This window comes from Apodemus sylvaticus, chromosome 13, assembly GCF_947179515.1.
Source record: "Apodemus sylvaticus chromosome 13, mApoSyl1.1, whole genome shotgun sequence".
Taxonomy (NCBI): domain Eukaryota; kingdom Metazoa; phylum Chordata; class Mammalia; order Rodentia; family Muridae; genus Apodemus; species Apodemus sylvaticus.
The window spans coordinates 44,772,616-44,792,374 of NC_067484.1; the positions used below are offsets into that span (position 1 = coordinate 44,772,616).

Genomic DNA, 19,759 nt, shown 5'->3' on the forward strand with positions numbered 1-19,759 from the left:
TCTTATGGAGGCATTTTCTCAATTGAGGCTCCCTCCTCTCAGATGACTTTAGTTTGTATCAAGTTGATATAAAAACTATCCAGCACACTGGGGTAATATAACTTACTCAATAATAAAACATTCAGCGTGCATGGATTTCCTCCCTGATACTGGGGGGAAAGTAAATGATTGTTATTATTACTACAGCATTACTCTATTATGTACCAGGAACTATATGTTGCATATCACATGTACACATATATATATCTTCTCATATTAGACTTGAATAATAAAGATTACTATCATGATTTAACTGAGGAGGAAATCAAGACAGAGAATGTCAGTTATGTCGCTTCTGATGACACAGTTACAAAGCTCAGGTGATGTTCCCAGCCCAGCTCAGCTTTCTGTGACAAGACATGCCACGTAACACTGAGAAGATGAGATGGCCGGGAGGAGCCAGTAAAGACCATAGGCGGTCTGCCACTGTAGCTCAAATCTATCATCAAGAAAGAGTGGGTCTGTACTTATCTGAAGACTGGGTGATTCCCATGATGCTAGTTGCAATTTGAGAGTCAAATCCCCCTCGATACCAAGAGGCACCAGAGTTGGGAACCAAAGAGAAGAAAATGGCTAGGTGGGTGAGGCATGAATACAGGAGGAAGAGATGTTTGCTAACCCCCGGGTCTTCCTGAAGTGTGGGACTGTGTTACATAGTCTCAAGTCACACTGGGTATTCCTGAAGTGTGGGACTGTGTTACATAGTCTCAAGTCACACTGGGTCTTCCTGAAGTGTGGGACTGTGTTACATAGTCTCAGGTCACACTGGGTCTTCCTGAAATGTTGGACTGTGTTACATAGTCTTGAGTCACACTGGGTCTTCCTGAAGTGTGGGACTGTGTTACATAGTCTCGAGTCACACTGGGTATTCCTGAAGTGTGGGACTGTGTTACATAGTCTCGAGTCACACTGGGTCTTCCTGAAGTGTGGGAATGTGTTACATAGTCTCGAGTCACACTGGGTCTTCCTGAAGTGTGGGACTGTGTTACATAGTCTCGAGTCACACTGGGTCTTCCTGAAGTGTGGGAATGTGTCTTGAGTCACTTGCATCCAGCAACACTGGAATGGAGACTTTTGGCCTAAATCTTTTCACATGTAATGTTTTGGCTCACCAGATTGCCTTCTCTTAAAATTTTCACCCTCTTTTGAGATTACATGGTGTATAGGGACACCAAAGGCTTAGTAATAAACATAGATTTTTGGTGAACAAGCCTGCCCTTGTAGTGCTGGTTGGGACTCCGCTCTTTGAAAATGACTGCTTTCAACGTCTGTTTTTTCCACGTGGTCATGTAGATAAAACACATTCTTAGCCTTTACTTTTGCAAACCAAATAAAATATGATCTCTGTTCAAAAACATCGACGAAGGAAAAGGAGAAACCGGCTTGAGAAAAAGGGTTATCAAGATCCAGGCCGTGTGCTATTTGCTGAAAGCATCTGTCAGGAGAGGTTGGGCAGTGCAGATAGGCCAATGGAAACAAGAAGTGATGAGGAAAAGCTCGCTCCCCAAGTCTGCTAAAATGCGAATTTATGAATCCTGAGAGGTTGGAAGCCAAATGAGATCTAATTGTGCTGTATTTGACTTGGCTCTTGCAGCAGCTAATCCTTGGCATTCCCTGCAAATATCACACGTTTGTCAAGCTGACCCTGCTTGAATGTTTTCCTTCTTGCAAACAGAAAGCATCTCTGAGTGTCCGATGGTAACTCAACTAATAAAGTTTTCAACTATAAATGTGGACCATGTGCTAATGGAAACCATATTACTACTGGCACCGCTCTGCTCTCCTGCCTTATTATCATATTCTAGCTCAAGTATTTCACACAGCAGGATCTCTTCTGGGGCCCAGAAAAACAGCCCAAGAAATGATACTTCTGCAGTTTCACACACATACTTCAAGTATGTGGGAAAAACAAGAGAGAAGGTCATCCAGATATATAAAGACTCACAGTTGGGAAAGAAAGTTTGCAATACTGTCTGCCTGAAACTTCCTTCATTAAAGGTATGGAAGGATGAACCAAGAGTTGGATTAAACGAAAATCCCAAAATCTTATGCTGTTTTCAGGTTTATATTGAAATATGTGCTACTCTTGGAAGGACACCCTACTTTCTAATTTTATTTGTTACTATTTATTTCATTTTTTGACACATAGTCACCAGGTATTCTAATCCTATTTGCTTATTAATTGCTCTTAAAAATCAATGGTGTTCACTTTAGACATCAGTGAGAGGAGAGACCATTGGTGCTGTGAAGGCTCGAGTCCCCAGAATAGGGGAATGTAAGTCAGGAAATTATGGGGGGGGGGGGAGCGAGCAGGGGGAGGAGGGATGGGACTGGGGGTTTTCAGAGGAGTAATGAGGAAAATGGATACCATTTGAAATGTAAATAAAGCAAATATCTAATTAAAAAAAAGATTAAAGTAAAGAAAAAAATCAATGGTGTGGGGCTGGAGCAATGGCTCAGTGGTTAAAAGCACTGATTGCTCTTCCAGAGGTCCTGAGTTCAGTGCCCAGCAACCACATGGTGGCCCACAACCATCTGTAATGAGATCTGATGCCCTATTCTGGTGTGTCTGAAAACATCTACAGTGTACTCATATATATAATAAATAAATAATTCTTAAAAAAAAATAAATGGTGTGACCGGGCAAGACAGTGCAGAGGTTAGGTTCCTGAATCTTGTAGTCATGCTGAGGTGATTTCCAGGTTTAACTAGTTTCTGATCTTCCTGATGGAGAATCCCACGAAAATCTACAGGTCAGGATGTCCTAGTGAACTTATCTTAGTCTTTGTTAAAACCGCCTGTTTGTGTGGGAACCCGGCTCTGGCTGACTGGCCACTTAGCGACATCTGTTAAAACTGTTTCAAGCTGCCTACTCTACAGCACACCCCTCCTCTGTCCTGCCAAGCTGCATACTGAGATGCCTTGAGGAAACAAAGTCTTTGTCCTTAAAAATCAGGATTCTGGACACTAGGTACCATCCCTGCCTTCTGTTCCTGCTCTTCCTTTGGGTGTGGTCCCGGCAGCTATAAACTGTGTCTGAACGTTCTCTGGTGGGCTACCCGTAATAAATAATGGAACCATAGAATTCTTGTTGCTTGGCTCCAGGGCGGCATTTTAGCTCAAACTTGGCATTAATAGGGACAGTTGGCAGATCTTTTGTTCTCTCTGCTCCCTGCTCCCCACCTAGAAGTGGGGCGTTTGAATTAGACAGCTGCTAGATTCTCATCCAGCTCTTTCTGTGGATAATTCCGTTTGACTCGGAGCCTTGGTCAGTTATTAGAGGCTAGTGGAGTTAAAGTTGGAAGGAAAGTGTGATTTCTCAGTATCTTTAGTTTTATGGTAATTTTACTTTTAAACCAGGTTCTGGAGCTGGCCTGGTGGCTCAGGGCTGGTAAATAGTGTGTGCCCTTTTTATTTCACGTTCTTCTAAAGTCGTGGTCCAAACTTGTGAGATGGAGCATCAGGAATTGAAGGCTACGTTTGGTTACCTAGTAAATTTGAGACTGGCTTGTATTATATGAGAGTCTGTCTCAAAACTATAACAACAGAATCAAAGTGAACAAGAGCAGCCTCTAAAGAAATCAATATGTCCACATTGCTTCCTAGGAGAGCAGAAGTGTGATCGGTTCCTTGTGGAAAATATTTCAGTTTGGTAGGGAAGCATCAGAAAGAGAGGACCCAGAGGAAGGCAGGCAAGGCAGAGATGGCTAGAAGCTCTGATACTGAGGGCTTGTAATTTCCCTTGACACACAGAGATGGAATTCTTGCCTGCCTGTCTTTTTCAGTCTGTGTTAAGAACATCCCAAAGAAAAATGTTAACAGTGCGAGTGACCTTCACTGAGCTTAACGATTCATTGATTGTAAAAAATGTTTTACCTGAGCTAACAATGAGAGTGTATTCCTGGGGCCTCAACCCACTGACCTGGAACGAGCCCCCCAGATGTGTACTAAGTGGCCAAGGAAACCTGGCTAGAGTTTATATTTATCTAACAGATAATTGAGCTGACTAAAGGTCTTTTATTATCCTTATGTGGATTACATACGTTGTAGGTCATTATTCAAACCATGTGTATCCCCGTCTGTCTTTTGAACACCTTCTCTGAGAAGCAGTCCGCACGTGCTCAAGAATGCAAACCAGGCTTATTTTAGAGCTAGTGCAAACAAACACAATAAGGATGCAAACTTACTTCATAAATTATCTGATGCCCTCTTTATTAAAAGACGAGCGACTTTTGGCTGCCCCCATCCACTCACACATGTAATTGTTAGGCTCCATGTGATTATCCCGGAAGAACATGTTTGGGTCACCGCGGGCTTGACCTGGGTTGATTCTATTATCCTCCACTGGGACAGGTAATTTGTGGAGATGACTGTCTCAGAAATTTAAATACAGCATTCTCGGCATCAGAGTCAAGGCAATCTCAGACATTTAAGCTTCTAAAACCAGCATTTGGACAAAGACTTCATTTAGAAGTTAGCCCAAACTCCTGGATTTCTGAGTCAGAATAACTTTTGTTGGAGAGCCCAGGAAAAAGGGGGAGCTTGTCGCTCTTAATTGTCTTAAGAAGGAAACCAAGTATCTCTGAAAATCTCCAGTAATGGCTTATTTTAATATATCCTCACCAAGACATAAATAACCAAATAAAATTTCTTGCTTCTCACAGAGCAATGTATTGATCATCTCGTGTTCCCTTAGGAAAAGCAGGAAGTGGGCTGGAGCCAAACCCCTACTAGCCTCATGGCATTCCACCCGTGTGTCCCACAGTCGCCTCGCCTCTCTGTAGCCCAAAGCATTGTAGCTTGTAAATGTTCTTTTAGTAAATATAAAGAGGTTGATATGATGTGAAAGTGAAATCCAGGAGCAATGTCATGAAATACTATTTTAATATGATCTAAAATACAAAACATTTCCATCTTGGTAGTCATTCTTATTTCTTAACCACCTTTGCTGGTTTGGTCAAAGATATAAAAGTTCTACTGGTATGTCAGGAGAATCTTTGATATTTTACTAAAGGCGTCAATTGTCTTTTGTGGGATAGGGCCTTGCTACAAGCTCAAGCTGGGCTTCAACCCACTGTGTAGCCCAGGCTGCCCTCAAGCTTACTATGTTGTCTAGGCTGACATTGAATGTACTATGTGTCCAAGCTGGCCTCAAACTTGTGATTTTCTCGCCTCAGTACTGGGTTTACAGGTGTGCTTGAGCACATCTGGCTAAAGTATTGAAATATTTAAAGCAGGACCAGATGGAGACTGGAGAGATGGTTCAGTGGTTAAGAGTACTGACCTCTATTCCAGAGGACCTGGGTTCGATTCTCAGCACTCATTTGGCCATTCACAACCATCTATAACTCTAGGATCTGGTGTCTTCTTCTGTTGGCCAAGAGCACGAGGCATGCAAGTGGTACATAGACACGTATGCTGATGAAACACTCATACACCTGACAACAGACCCAAAGGCCTGTGCTGGACATGGCACAGCCATTAAGAGCTTTTGCTGCGCTTGCAGGCGACCCTGACTCAGTTCTTAGCACCCACGTCTGGTGGCTCACAAGCACCTCTAACAACGGTTCTAGGAAGCCTGACCTTTGTGAGCAATGCACATACATGGCACATATATGTACTCCGTAATATAACATGGCACATATATGTACTCTGTAATATAACAAATGTGCAAATCTTAGTAAAAGAAAATACTTCAGATGAAGTTTCCACTCTATGCTAAATATATTAGCGTATTCTTTGGATAAATTGAAACTCTAAAAATATGGATAATATTCTTTTCATCTAGTCCCTGGAATCCAGGTCTCTATCTTGGATGTTAGCCCTGCTCTCTGCTGTGTATCCTCCCAAATTCCAATAAATATATATATTGGTTCTGGGAGGATACAGACTTAGAGAGATATGTGAATATGTATAAACATTTATATATAATATATAAACATATATATATATACATACATACATACACTTATGTTTCCTTGGGAATATTCTGGCTCTGGGAGGATACACAACAGAGAGATATGTGGATTTATGTATGTAGATATATAAACATATATAAAACGATGTGTATATAATATGTAATAAATATATATGAACAAATACGTGCACACACACATCTTTCCTTGGGAATATGCTGATTCTGTGAGGATATACACTTAGCAGAGAGATATGTGAATATATATAGACATGTATATATAATATATAATAAATATATATAAACATATGTGTTTACATACACACATATATACACTATTTCTTCTTGGAAATATGCTTAATATATTCTCTATGAACCACCATTATTTCACTTAATAGAATATCTGGATGAATTTTCCTTAGTAGTATATATAATTAACTTAATTACTTGAAATTGCTTCTATATTTAATACTTTAAGCTATAACTATTACAACAGTGTTCTATTTCTATAAATATTAAAGTTGTTTTCATTTCGTACATTGACAATGAGTCCTGTAGCATGAGTTCCTGTGTGCCTCCTACTGATCGCTAAGTCTGAATGGTGTTCCAAACAGTTCTCTCTGCCTTCTCCAAGAAGCATTTCAATGACAGTTCTTAAAGTAATTATGTTTTTAAGTTGTTCTTTGTTTATGCTTTCTAGTGCTTCATACACAGAATAATGTGTAAGTGATAAATGATATTTTTGCCTATTTTGGGGAGGGTTGGGTAAGGAATGTTGCACGGGAAATAAGAAGGGTTCTGCTTTTGTGGACTGGCTTTTTGTAATACCACATAAAGGGAAACTTCAGTTTTGTTTTGCTTTGTTTTTTGTCTCTTCCCCCCTTTAAAGGTAGATGGTGCAGTCAGCCTTGAAAACACACATACAAGTAATATTATATGGACCTAAGAGGTTATATTTAGAAATATATGTATATGCATATATGCATGCAATAACAATTAGTGAAAAAAAGAGGCCATGAATTTAAAGAAGAGGTATATGGGGTTTGGAGGATACACACACACACACACACACACACACACACACACACACCTACACCTGCACATGGTATAGGGTTTGGAGGGATGAAAAGGAAGAAGCATTTTAATTAAAATCAAATTATGCCAGAGTAGGGGCCCATAACTTTAATCCCCCACACTTAGGAGGGAGAGGCAAGGATACCTTTGAGTTTGAGGCTATCCTGGTCTACATGGTGAGTTGCAGACTAGACACGACTACATAAAAGACAGCAGGTGCCCAGGGCCTGGCCATGGCTCTGGTCTTGCTGCTGTTGTCAGGGTCCATGGCCAGGAGTGTCTCACAGACTCGTGAGCATGAGAGATGCTGAAGAGTCATTACCATGTGCCATAGTTTTACTCAACTTCACAGATAAAAATGCAGCAAAAATGTCAGTATGTTCAGGGCAGCCAGAAAAAGAGACAGAAACAGCCCCTCTCCCACTGTTAGGAGTCCCACAAGAACACCAAGCTGTACAACCGTACATATATGCAGAGGATCTAGGTCAGATCCCTACAGGTGCCTAATTGTGAGTTCAATCTCTGTAAGCCTATATGAGCCCTGGTTAGTGGACTCCGTGGGCCATGTTTTTGTAGTGTCCTTGACCCCTCTGGCTCCTATAATCTTTTCCTGAGCTCTGCCTAATATTTGGCTGTGGGTCTCCGCATCTGCTCCTATAAAATGCTGATGAGCCTCTCTGATGGTGATTATACTAGGCTCTGGTCTACTAATACAGCAGAATATCATTAGGAATAATTTCAATATATATATTTTTTTCTTCTTTCTTTCTTTCTTTCTTTCTTTCTTTCTTTCTTTCTTTCTTTCTTTCTTTCTTTCTTTCTTTTTTTGGTGCCATCTATGTTTGGTTCTGTCCTTGGACTCTGGGCTATCTAGCCTGTGGTTCTGGCCCTTCCAGGTAGTATGAGATGTGTGCTCCCTCTTGTGGTGTGGATTTCATATTGGACTAGTCGTTGATTGCCCACTCCCACAAGTTCTGCACATCATCTTGCAGGTAGGAAGTTTGTAGGTCAAGGGTTTTGTGGCTGGGTTGGTGTCCTAGTTCCACCACTGGAATTCTTATCTGGATGCAGGAGACAGCCAGTTCAGTCTTGGTATCCTCATTACTACCAGTCTTTGCTAGAGTTATCCTCATAGATTGCAGGGAGTTTCTATTGCACTAGGTTTCTACCTCATCTCTGAATTGCGCACCCACCCCCACACAGCCAGTTTGAGTTGTTTCTCCCAGCACTCTCTCCTTCTATCCCTCCTGCTTCCCCCCACATTCTCCCAATCCCAGTCTACTCAGGAAATACTTAGGAAATACTCAGGAAATCTCTTCTATTTCCTCTTCCCATGGAGATTCAGTCATCTTTTCTTCTTCTTCTTCTTCTTCTTCTTCTTCTTCTTCTTCTTCTTCTTCTTCTTCTTCTTCTTCTTCTTCTTCTTCTTCTTCTTCTTCTTCCTCCTCCTCCTCCTCCTCCTCCTCCCTCCTTCTTCTTCCTCCTCCTCTTCTTTCCTACTCCTCCCTCCTTCTCCTTCCTTCTTCTTCTTCCTCCTCCTCTTTCCTCCTCCTTCCTTCTTCTCCTCCTCTTCCTCCTTCCTCCTCCTCCTTCTTCCTCCTCCTCCTTCCTCCTCCTTTCTCCTCTTCCTTCCTCCTCCTCCTTCCTCCTCCTCCTTCTTCTTCCTCCTCCTCCTTTCTCCTCCTCCTCCTTCTTCCTCCTCCTCCTTCCTCCTCCTCCTTCCTCCTCTTCCTTCCTCCTCCTCCTCCTTCCTCCTCCTCCTTTCTCCTCCTTCCTCCTCCTCCTTCTTCCTCCTCCTCCTTCTTCCTCCTTCCTCCTCCTCCTTCTTCCCCCTCCTTTCTCCTCCTTCCTCATCCTCCTTCTTCTTCCTCCTCCTTCCTCTTCCTCCTCCTCCTTCCTCCTCCCTCCTCCTTCTCCTTCTTCTTCCTCCTCCTTCCTCCTCCTTCCTCCTCCTCCTTCTTCTTCCTCCTCCTCCTTCCTCCTTCTCCTTCCTCTTCCTCCTTCCTCCTCCTCCTCTTTTTCTTCTTCCTCCTCTTCCTCCTCTTTTTTCTTCTTCCTCCTCTTCCTCCTCTTTTTCCTCCTCCTCTTTGTCCTCTTCCTTCTTCTTTGTCTTCTTTTTGAGACAAGATTTTATTGTGTAGTGCTGGCTGTCCTGGAACTCACAGAGATCTGCCTCTGGTTCTCAAGTGCTGGGATTAAAGGCATGTGCCATCACCACCTAGCTTTTTCCTATAGAATTATTACATTTTATAATAAGGAGTTTGTGGTTGAATCTATCTATCGATCTATCTATCTATCTATCTATCTATCTATCTATCTATCTATCTATCGTTAGGGTCTCTCTCTATATCCCTGACTGTCCCTTAGAGATCTATCTGCCTCTTCCTTGTGAGTGCCAGGATAAAAGTCATGTGCTATTATACCTGCCACATCTTTTATTCATTAGAGAAAAGTACATGACATTGGATCTAAAACAATATATTTTTTTAATGGGTGTTCCTTTTTATTCAGTTAGACTCTTCTTTAGTGGAAGCACAATAAGGAAGGAAAAGAAGGAGGAAGGCAGAGAGAGAGGAACGAAAGAAGTCTAGGGTGTATTTTTATCAAGTGTTCCTAGATTCTGTATTCTGAGAGAATCCACAATAGTCTTTCAAGTAAACACTGTTAGGGTTGCTGTCAAATGATAAATTTAGGCTTATAAATTGTGACAGACAAAAGTTGTGTGTGTGTGTGTGTGTGTGTGTGTGTGATTTTCTGGAGTTTCCTTTTTTTCTTCTTCTCCAAACAGAGGAAAACATAGAAGGCAAGCCTTGCAAAACTTCTCTTTTACTAAAAGTACAAACTTCAGAAAGTTAAAGAATGTGAAAACCATAAACTGCACAATTGTCCCAGTGGTGTACAGCATTGATTGGCTTTTGTGCTTGAAAACATCTGAATCTTGACTATGTTAAATTTTTTCTTATGTGGAAGATGATTAAGTTACTATTTTTATAAAGCCAGTATGGTTCTCATTAAATCACCATAGTTTTTACTCAAAGTGTCTGACTGGAGCTTCCCTAAAGGTTTTAATACTGTTTTTCTTACATTGGTGTATTCTATTCTTTCCTTAATAATAACGGTCTTTTCTGAAGCATTCTTTTATCAGAGTGATACCATACTTGTATAAATATTCTTTGCGATGTCATTACTTTTCACCAAGCTATTGGATTTTAACCTTTTCAGAGTCTAAAATTAATTTAACAAGCAACCCACGGCATTTGAGCACAGTGGGAAAAGCTTTGGCTTCATATTCCTTATTTCTCCCTGGAACATGATCATCTTTGGAGGCCCACTGAACAGGATGCTGCAGTTGAAATCTTGAGACAGGTCTCATGGAGCACAGGCTGGCCTTGAACTCCTCAAGCTGATGAGGACCTTGAATGTTCAGTCTTGCTGCTCCCCTCTTCCCAGGTCTGGGATTACAGGCATGCGCTAATGTACAAGGTTTTATTTGGTACTAGAGATCTGACCCCAGAATTTTTGTGCATAATAGGGTAGCACTCAATCAACTGTGAACAGCCATCCCCTACTACATTATCTATCATTCACTATTGATAACAATCCAGACATATTCAGTGCATTCTCTTTTCTTTTTTGATGCAAGGATGGGACCCTGGATCTTGTGCATGTTAACCAGCTCCCTACACTGAGCCCCCAGCCCCCTACTCAGTGTCTGACATTCCTTCTCCATACCCATAATCCTTTGTGTCTGTGACATTCCTAGTGAATTATAAAGCACACCTAGCCGCCCATCTTGGTGTAATCATGGTAGGGAGAGACAACATTTTCTCTGAGATCTAGGAATTAGGATACAAAGTTTACTGGATAACACAGCTTCCTTTCCATGCCAGACTTTGTGAGGAGCTATTTGATTACCTTGTGGTAAATATGAGTAAGCAAACTCAACCTCTAAATGAACTTAAAAAGGCCTCAAGTTTCTTGGGAAAACAGATTTCTCTAATTGGAAAGAAGGTTAAGTTGGATTTGCATGTGTAAATGTATATATAAAGTGCACACATAAGTGTATATGCAAATCTACATATGACATGAGAGGACACTGAAGAGGACAGGAGAAGGGCCTGAGAATTCACGAGGATGGGATTTGGTCGCTCTGTGCTCTCAAGGCCTCTGTCCTCTTGTGTATCTTGTTATGCTTTGTTCGAAGGAACATGCGTGGATGGTGCTTTGGTCTGTCTTGTGATTAGAGCACTTCCCTTATAGAGGTGGAGTGGAACATTCTGGAGACAGAATCTTAGGTAGCTGTGATGAAGTATTTCCCAGCACCACTGTTCATTTTCTTACATGCCATCACAGACTAATTTTCAAACTGTCGAGTATGTAGGCTCTTGGCTTTAGGTGTTGACCTGAGCCTGGGCTAAGCGTGTGGTTAGCTATGGAGTGAATGTACTTCTATTCTTAGGGAAGATGGATTGCTTTTGTGCCTGTCTTGGGTAAGGAGAATGTTTAGAAGGGCATTCTTATTTTGGACTCCATAAAATACATACCCACCCATGGGGCTCTGCTTAACTTAAGGATATTGGAACAAAAATATGAAAAACATGGTCCCATAGTAGAGTATAATAGCAGTAACCCTCAAACCATTAAGCTAATCTATGCCATTTCAAGCTGTGACCTGGGCAGTTCTGCCTTGCCTCTGTCACTCAGTAGCTTTGGATGTGACTGGTGTTTTTTAGAATGTTACTACCTGGTGGGCATAGTGACACTTCAATAGCATTTGCTATGTCTTACATATAATCCTGAAAATATTATTCTCAATTATATTTATCATCTGTGAAGTAGATTCCAATATTCTCATTTTCCAGGTATAGAAACTGGGAGCAGAAAATTTCAAGGTCAAAGACTTGGCTGGTGCGATGCGCTTCTTTATTTATTTGTTATTATTATTAGCAATGTGCTTCTGAATCCGGCTTCAGAGCTGGGGCTCATGATCACCAGACACTGCCCTGAGCCAGTTAGATCAGACCCACTGTCACTGAATTTGCTCATTCATCACTCCAAAATAGTTTTGGGAATGTTCTGGGCATCATGTTAAGTTCTGGAGGGAAGTAGTTCAATGGCCTAGTTCTTTTGCTTCCAGTTCTTTTCTTTTTTCTTCTCTTCTCTTCTCTTCTCTTCTCTTCTCTTCTCTTCTCTTCTCTTCTCTTCTCTTCCCTTCCCTTCCCTTCCCTTCCCTTCCCTTCCCTTCCCTCCCCTCCCCTCCCCTCCCCTCCCCTCCCCTCCCCTCCCCTCCCCTCCTCCTTCCTTCCTTCCTTCCTTCCTTCCTTCCTTCCTTCCTTCCTTCCTTCCTTCCTTTTGTTCTTTCCTTCCTTCCTTCCTTCCTTCCTTCCTTCCTTCCTTCTATCTATCTATCTATCTATCTATCTATCTATCTATCTAACCTGCTATCAGTGTATTTGTGTATATTTGAATGTGTGTGAATGCCAGTATTTCCTCAGGCTTTTTTTTTTAAATTAAAATTATGTCAGGTGGTAGTGGCATATACCTTTATTTAATCCTGGCACTCAGGAAGCAGAGGTAGGTGGATCTTTTTGAGTTCAAGACCAGTCTTGTCTACAGAGCAAGTCCCAGGACAGTACACAGAGAAACTCTGTCTTAAAAGACAAAAAGCAAAACAAAACAAAATTATGTATACATGAATGTATGTGTGTGTATACTCCTTTTTTTTTAAGATTTATTTATTCATTTAATATATACACTGTTGCTGTCTTCTGACACACCAGAAGAGGGCATCAGATCTCATTATAGATGGTTGTGAGCCATCATGTAGTTGCTGGGACTTGAACTCAGGACCTTTGGAAGAGCAGTCAGTGCTCTTAACCACTGAAGCATGTGTCTGTACTCTTGAGCATGAGTGAAATGATCCTAGAGACCAGAAGATGCTGGAACTGGAATTGCACACAGTTATGAGTCTCCTGACGTGGGTGCTGGGAATTGAGCTTGGGTCTTCTGCAAGAATGATATGTGCTCTTAAAAACTGAGCCACCTCTCCAACCTCATCTTGAGACTGCACACACACACACACACACACACACACACACACACACAAACATACGCGCGTGCGCACACACACACACATGCACACATGCACACAAACATACACGCACATACCACATGTATTTGTGTGTGTGTGTGTGTGTGTGCTTATGGAGGTCAGAAGAGGGTATCAGATCCCTTACAACTGGTATTTAGAATTACATATGGTTGTGAGCTACTATGTGGGTACCAGGAAATTGAACTTGGGTACTTTTCAAGGGAAACATGTGTTCCTAACTGCTAAGCTGTCTCTCAAATCCAAGATTTTTTTAAAAAAATCTTGGTCATGAATTTCTGGAGTGACTTGAAGACAGGAGCCAGCCTGGCTGACTTGTTGGTGTCCTCTGGAGGCTTAGGAACACTGCTGGGATGTGATTCATGGAACTTTAAACACTTCCTGTACCAAGGCCATCTCTCTCATGGATTCCAACGTGTGAAAGCATAAATCTCTCCATCTCGTCCTTCCCTTCTTTCTTCTCTTCTTGTACTAACACCCATCTCACTCTTCTCCCCTCTCGACCTGCCTGTATGTTTTTATCTTGTCTGCGCTAGAATGCAAAATCTTTCCCACCAGAAAGAACTCTGTTGACAGTCTCATCAGGTTTATAAGAACATATGCTAAGTGAAGTATATAAACATTTTACTTCTGAAGACAGAGAGACTCAAATTGGTTTTTATGGAAAGTGAGTGACCCAAACTCATTCTTTTATGGTCAAATATGAGCCAGATGTGCTCACAGAGGAGGCAGGGTAGGAAAAGAATGGAAACATTTGAAGAGGCAGAAACCCATCTGTAATCACCGTGTTCCTTGTGTATTATATAGTACAGGCCGAAGAACTCTTTTGGAGAACATAATTTTCCTCTTAGTTTGATCTATATTGACAACCACCCGTGGACACCAGTTTCTTAAGGGTGGACTGTGGCTTGGAGGCATGGAGGTGAGGGTGTACTATATTTCACCGAGGCACATTGGCCATGAAAATAACTGTTATTGCTCTTGCCACTCAATGGTCAATGCCTTTCAGTATGAACACAGGGAGTTACATGAATTATGTTTCCACTAGGTTCCTTGAAACTGGTACAAGGTGGAGGTTTGGGGAGTGGGTGGAGAGATCCAGGCTGAATTATCCTCATGTTCTGGAGTTGTTGGTAGGGGGGAAAAGAAAACAAGAAAAAAAATGCTGTAATGGCAGGGCACACTAGGGTATAAATGTAAGTCATATTTAACTCTGCTAATAAAGAGCAAAGCTGGCTTGCTGGTGCCCCAGCAATCCGAGTCTCATAAGCATTGTGGTTTCCAAAATTATTCCCAGTTAGGCGCTGCTACAAGCAAAATATGCTGCTGGCTGTGACATAATGAGAGGCATAATAAATATATAAAACTTGGAATCTCCTGGTGAAAAATGAAAGAGATTTTATGAACCCAACCAGTCAACTCAGCTGAAAATCCCCCAGTGTGCTCAGCCTGATTCATGCCCTGGCCTTCCATACGAGAACCTCAGATTCAATTTCCTAATTCCGATATCTTGTTCTGGAGGCTGCTATGGTAGAGGTCATTATAAAGATAGTGGGTTGATCCACTGTTGTGAAATGTATGGCTTAGAGGGGGGGTCCTGGTGGGAGACATTGAAAGGTCAAAGCTGCGGTGTGTCAGCATGTGCCCAAGAAAAGGTATCATGTGTCTGCACAGAACTGGATACAAACATTAGAAGGGACAGTTAGCAGCAGCAATGTTGGCTTTTGATAGACCACCACAGAGTTCTGTCCTTCTATGTCTCTCTGTTCCTCTCCACTCTGATTGATCACGTCTTACGGGGTCATATAACAGAAAAGGGAGGAAGCAAGTTTAGGGAATCTCAAGGTTAAGGGCACATGGTTCCTAAGTGGCAAAATGAAGACAAAAAGTCAGAATCTGCTGCTGGTATACAGCCCTTTGCTCGTGTCTTTAGTAGTATTGTTTCCTAACCTGCAGTCACACATACACACATTCTCTCTCTCTCTCTCTCTCTCTCTCTCTCTCTCTCTCTCTCTCTCTCACACACACACACACACACACATACACACACAGTGGGGGTAGGAACAAGCCAGGCATCCTGTCTAAACTAATTTATTTCATGAGATCATTTCTCCACACTCCATTTCACATTGCCTGTGGAGACATAAACCTAGTCCCAAGTAAAAGAATGAAGACTTTGGTTCCTCATTTGGCCCTAAATGTCATGCAGAAAATGTTTTCTTAGCTCAGTGTTAGCCCTGGAAGGCTTGTTTTCTTGACTTTCAAACACACTGCCAGCCAGAAGACACATCACTCTAAAAGGGTTTTGCAGAGAAGTCTGAGTCTTGATGGAAAATTTCAGCTCAGGAGGATGTTACTGTACCAGCAATATTGGAGTACAGTTAAGGTTTGGTAAGAATTCTGACTGGTGGGTTCCTAAGCAAGCTTAATTTTATAGACAGTAGGAATTCATTTTATGAATCACTGTAAGGATTGGTGCAACTTCATCTCATATGTTGTAGGGGATGCTTTTTAATTAATCATTAAAGAAAAATAGAAGAATAAAGCAAGAGAAAAATTATGTGTTTGCCTTATCCTAGATAACATTTTAAGCTCTTTGACCCCACTGAACCCAGAGAAACTGGGTTGCGACTTCAAGAAGTAAAATAAATTACCAGGTCATCCCACCTTGCCCACACCAGCCCTCCTTTCACATTCAATCCATGATGTGTGATTAGAGGCTGGCCATTAATATCCCAAGGGAGGATGTTTTAAGAGACCTTTTATTCTCTCTGCTGAACATAAGCTGTATGGAGTGCCTCAGCATTCGAATCCACATTTCACCTTCTGGTGAGGTGTTCTGGCACCTTCTGAACACTCATCCAGTTGCCCTTTTCCAAAACTAGCTTCCTTGTCATCACTGAGGCCCCAAGGGTGGTGAGAGTCAGCAGCCCCTCTGTGGTCTGCTTTGTAACATACTACACACTCGACCCTGAAATTTTCATATAAAGAGATTTAAAAGACCCTTCAAAAGCCAGATAGACATCTGGAAGTTAAAGTCATTTCTTATTCCTTATTTATATTCCAAACAGGAGTCTTTTCAGTCTCTAGAGCATGGCCTCATCACCTAAAAGGCATGCAAAGGCATAGAGAAGGGACAGTTTTACAATTTCCCGTGTTGCATTGCTCCTGCTGGTAGAAGAGATCACTCAGGGCAAGATACTGCACCAGAATGAAAAATTCAACTTGACCCGTTGAAACCCCCATTAGGGTATAGATTAGATTGCGAATAAGCACAGTAAGTTGTTAAGCAGAAAAGAGGATGAGGAAGTTCTGAGCTAGGAATCATATACAAAGGATACATAGGGGTCCGGGCTCACTAGAAGAAAGCTCTGGAAAGCTCAACGAGAATAATAATAACAGAGCACAGATAGCAATACTGTGGCTGTAGCAGTCACCTTCCACACCAGACCCACTGTTTAATTTGCAGTTGCCGCTATGAACCTTTCATTTGCCACTGATTGGTATCATTATGAAGACTAAGTACTGCGAAGTTTGGGACCGTGAATAATGTCCACCCTAAACTTGGACGTTGCACAAAAATTCCAGACTCAAGCACCTGGAACCTCAACCTGCCTCCTATGTGTACTTCTGTTCAACCGAGACTGTGCATGGGGTGGGATTTGACTTCATATCTGACGTCAAGGGAGCAGTGCTGGTCTGTGACATATCTTCAAACTTCTTATCCAGGCCAGTGGACGTTTCCAAGTTTGGTGTGATTTTCGCTGGTGCTCAGAAGAATGTTGGCTCTGCTGGGGTGACTGTGTTATTTTCTGTGATGACCTGCTGGGGTTCATCCTCAGAGAGTGCCCATCCGTCCTTGACTATAAAGTGCATGCTAGAAACAACTCTTTGTAGAACACACCTCCGTGTTTCAGCATCTATGTCATGGTCCTGGAACAGATCAAGAAAGATGGAGATGCTCAGCTCCATCAAATCCCAAATGGTTTATAAGATTATTGATAATTCTCAAGGATTTTATGTATGTCCATTGGAGCACTAGACTAGAAGCAGGATGAATATTCCATTTTGCATTGGCAATGCCAAAGGAGATGAAGCTTTGGGAAAGTGATTTCTTGGTAAGGTGGTAGGACTCACCATGATCTCCTTGAAGGGGTGTAGATCAGTGGGAGATATCCGTACCTCTCTGTACAATGCTGTCACCACCAGAGATGTTGAGAAGTTGGCTGTATTTCTGAAGAATTTTTTGGAGATGCCTCTACTGTGAATGTGACTAGCTACAATCTGCCCGTAAGCAACATGCAGTGTTTAGAGTAGTTTGGGATTGACTACAGAAACTTAAATAGACATGGATTTTCCCAAATACATGCTTATTACAGATCCCTGTTTCAAAGAATAATGACTAAACCTTGGGGCTCTGTAGAGCCGAGGAGACCATCAGGCCACCTTCATTCTTACGTGACCTGGAAGCATTTTGAAAGCTTTCCTGTTGCTTTTCTAATGAACGCAGCCTGTCAGTCATCTCCGCTGCTCCCTTCTCTAGAGGGATTGAAGGACTCGCCTGGGACTTTTCCCTGCTGGTTCCAACTGGTTATTATTAGGAGCATATCACGAGGAGCTCGAGAGGCCCTATGTGCTGACTCGGCAGCAGTGAGTTTGCTGGGCTCTGCAGCTGTGGTTAAAGTCAACAGCGATTCAGTAGTAGACCTGTATACTGCCCTTCCTATAAAGAGATAGTCGAGAAAAAAACAAAAGAACAAAAAAAACACACAGAGGTGCTATGAATAGTTGATGGCTTCTTGGAGAGAGAGATTCAGTTTCCTTTTAAGGTGTGGCTCCAAGTCAGTCAGCTGCTCTTCCATGATGGCATCCTACCCAAGAGCATACGGGGGGGCAGCACAAGTTGGACTGGATTGATTATAAAAAACAGAGGGCATGAGTAGAGGGACAGGGATCCCTAGTGAGTAGTGGGAATGGTTCTAGAAGGAGCTAGGGGAGGGATGGAAGGCAAGTCTGATCAAAATACATTGTATAGCTTTTTCTAAGAACTAATATTTTTTTTTGAGGTTGATTCTGTACAAATGGATGATGCAAAGAAATCAGTGGATTGGTTTGGAGGAGAGGAGAGAGATAGAGGATCACCATTCTTTAGGGTAAGGCTGAGGTGCTGCCTATTGTTCCTTTGGATTCAATGGAGAACCTCTAACCTGGGTCTGCCTAGCAGGAGTCCTCAGTGAACTTTGCTTAACCACATTGACCAGACACACAAGAGTTCAGCATTGTTCTTTGTTGCTTCAGGAATGGACAGATGGAGAACAACTGCCAAGTCTTTGAAATGTGTTCCTGTGGGGCTGGGTCTCCTAGCTGCTCAAACCTGAAAATAATTATTTCACCGTGGAAATGACCCAGTCAGGGTTAGAACTTCACGACATCAGGGCTTGACTGTCTCAACAAACCAGTTTGAAAATAGTTGAGAGGCAGGTTTAGAATATAACCTCTCCAGGAAACACACCCTGATGCGTTTGATGGCAACCCGAGGCCTTTGTGCCACCCTATACCCTTTTCCCACATCCTGATTTACAAGAAACACCCGATTCTTCTGATTCTTAATTTCCCCCCATTTCTGCATCATTGAAAATAGCCTCCTTGGCACTAACCAACCTAACACAGTGAGTGTGGCCTAGGGACTTTTTTTTGGTTATTGTTGTTTATTTTGAGATTGTACTTTAATTGCATTTCTCCCTTCCCTTTTCCCCCTCCAAAACCTCCCTATACATCCCTTCCCATTCTCCTTCAAATTCATGGTCTCTTTTTTTCCCCCCAATAACTATTAATGTGTGTTTACATATGTGTGTGTGTGTGTGTTCCTAAATATGACCTGCTGAATCCATATATTATTACTCGTATGTATGCCTTCAGGGTTGACCATTTGGCAGTGGAGAACCAACTGGCATTCTCTTCCCTGGGGAGGACCATCTCTCCTGTTTCTAGCTTTACTCTGTTGTTCTTTGAGTAGGGTTGAGGCTGCAGGACCTTTTCTGGCCCAGGGAACTTTATGAACCATGTGATTGACCTTTTCTTATATTTCATGATTCATGTTACCTTACCATGCAATAGAGGCAGTTTTTTTTTTTTAAATCACCTGAGGGTCTTTGATTTCTTTTCCAGATCACTTGTGATCACCAAAGTGGATTTGTGTGTTTATTTATTGCTTAGCCCCTACCTTGCCATCAGCATATGATCCCTGAGACCTGAGGCCCTGCTCCATTTTTCACATCGCTTATACCCGTTTCTGACCCATAACAGTTCCTAGGGGATATTTTTGGCTCTATGCACACAATTCTACCATGGTGATCACTGGTGTCATCTTGTGTTAATCCTGCTGGATAAACCACATTTTAATAAAACTCTTAGTATTTCTCAAGGGAATAGAAAATGTGTTTTGGTAGAAATAGGAACTGAAAATTTGGGTTCTTTGATGAAGGTCCCCAGGGCATTTGCATTATTTTATCCCTTGATCTGGGGTGACACGGAGGTGGCAAGGAGCAAACTTGTTTCTGGCGTGCTCAATCACAGAGAGGAGTTTCTGACTAAAATGGCTCAATAAAGTCACATGAACATGG

General features: G+C 42.0%; 1 pseudogene; it reads left to right on the forward strand.

Moving 5' to 3' along the window:
* The first annotated feature begins 14,052 nt into the window (after positions 1-14,052).
* Positions 14,053-17,403, forward strand: LOC127663637 (phosphoserine aminotransferase-like; annotated as a pseudogene).
* The last annotated feature ends 2,356 nt before the right edge of the window (positions 17,404-19,759 follow it).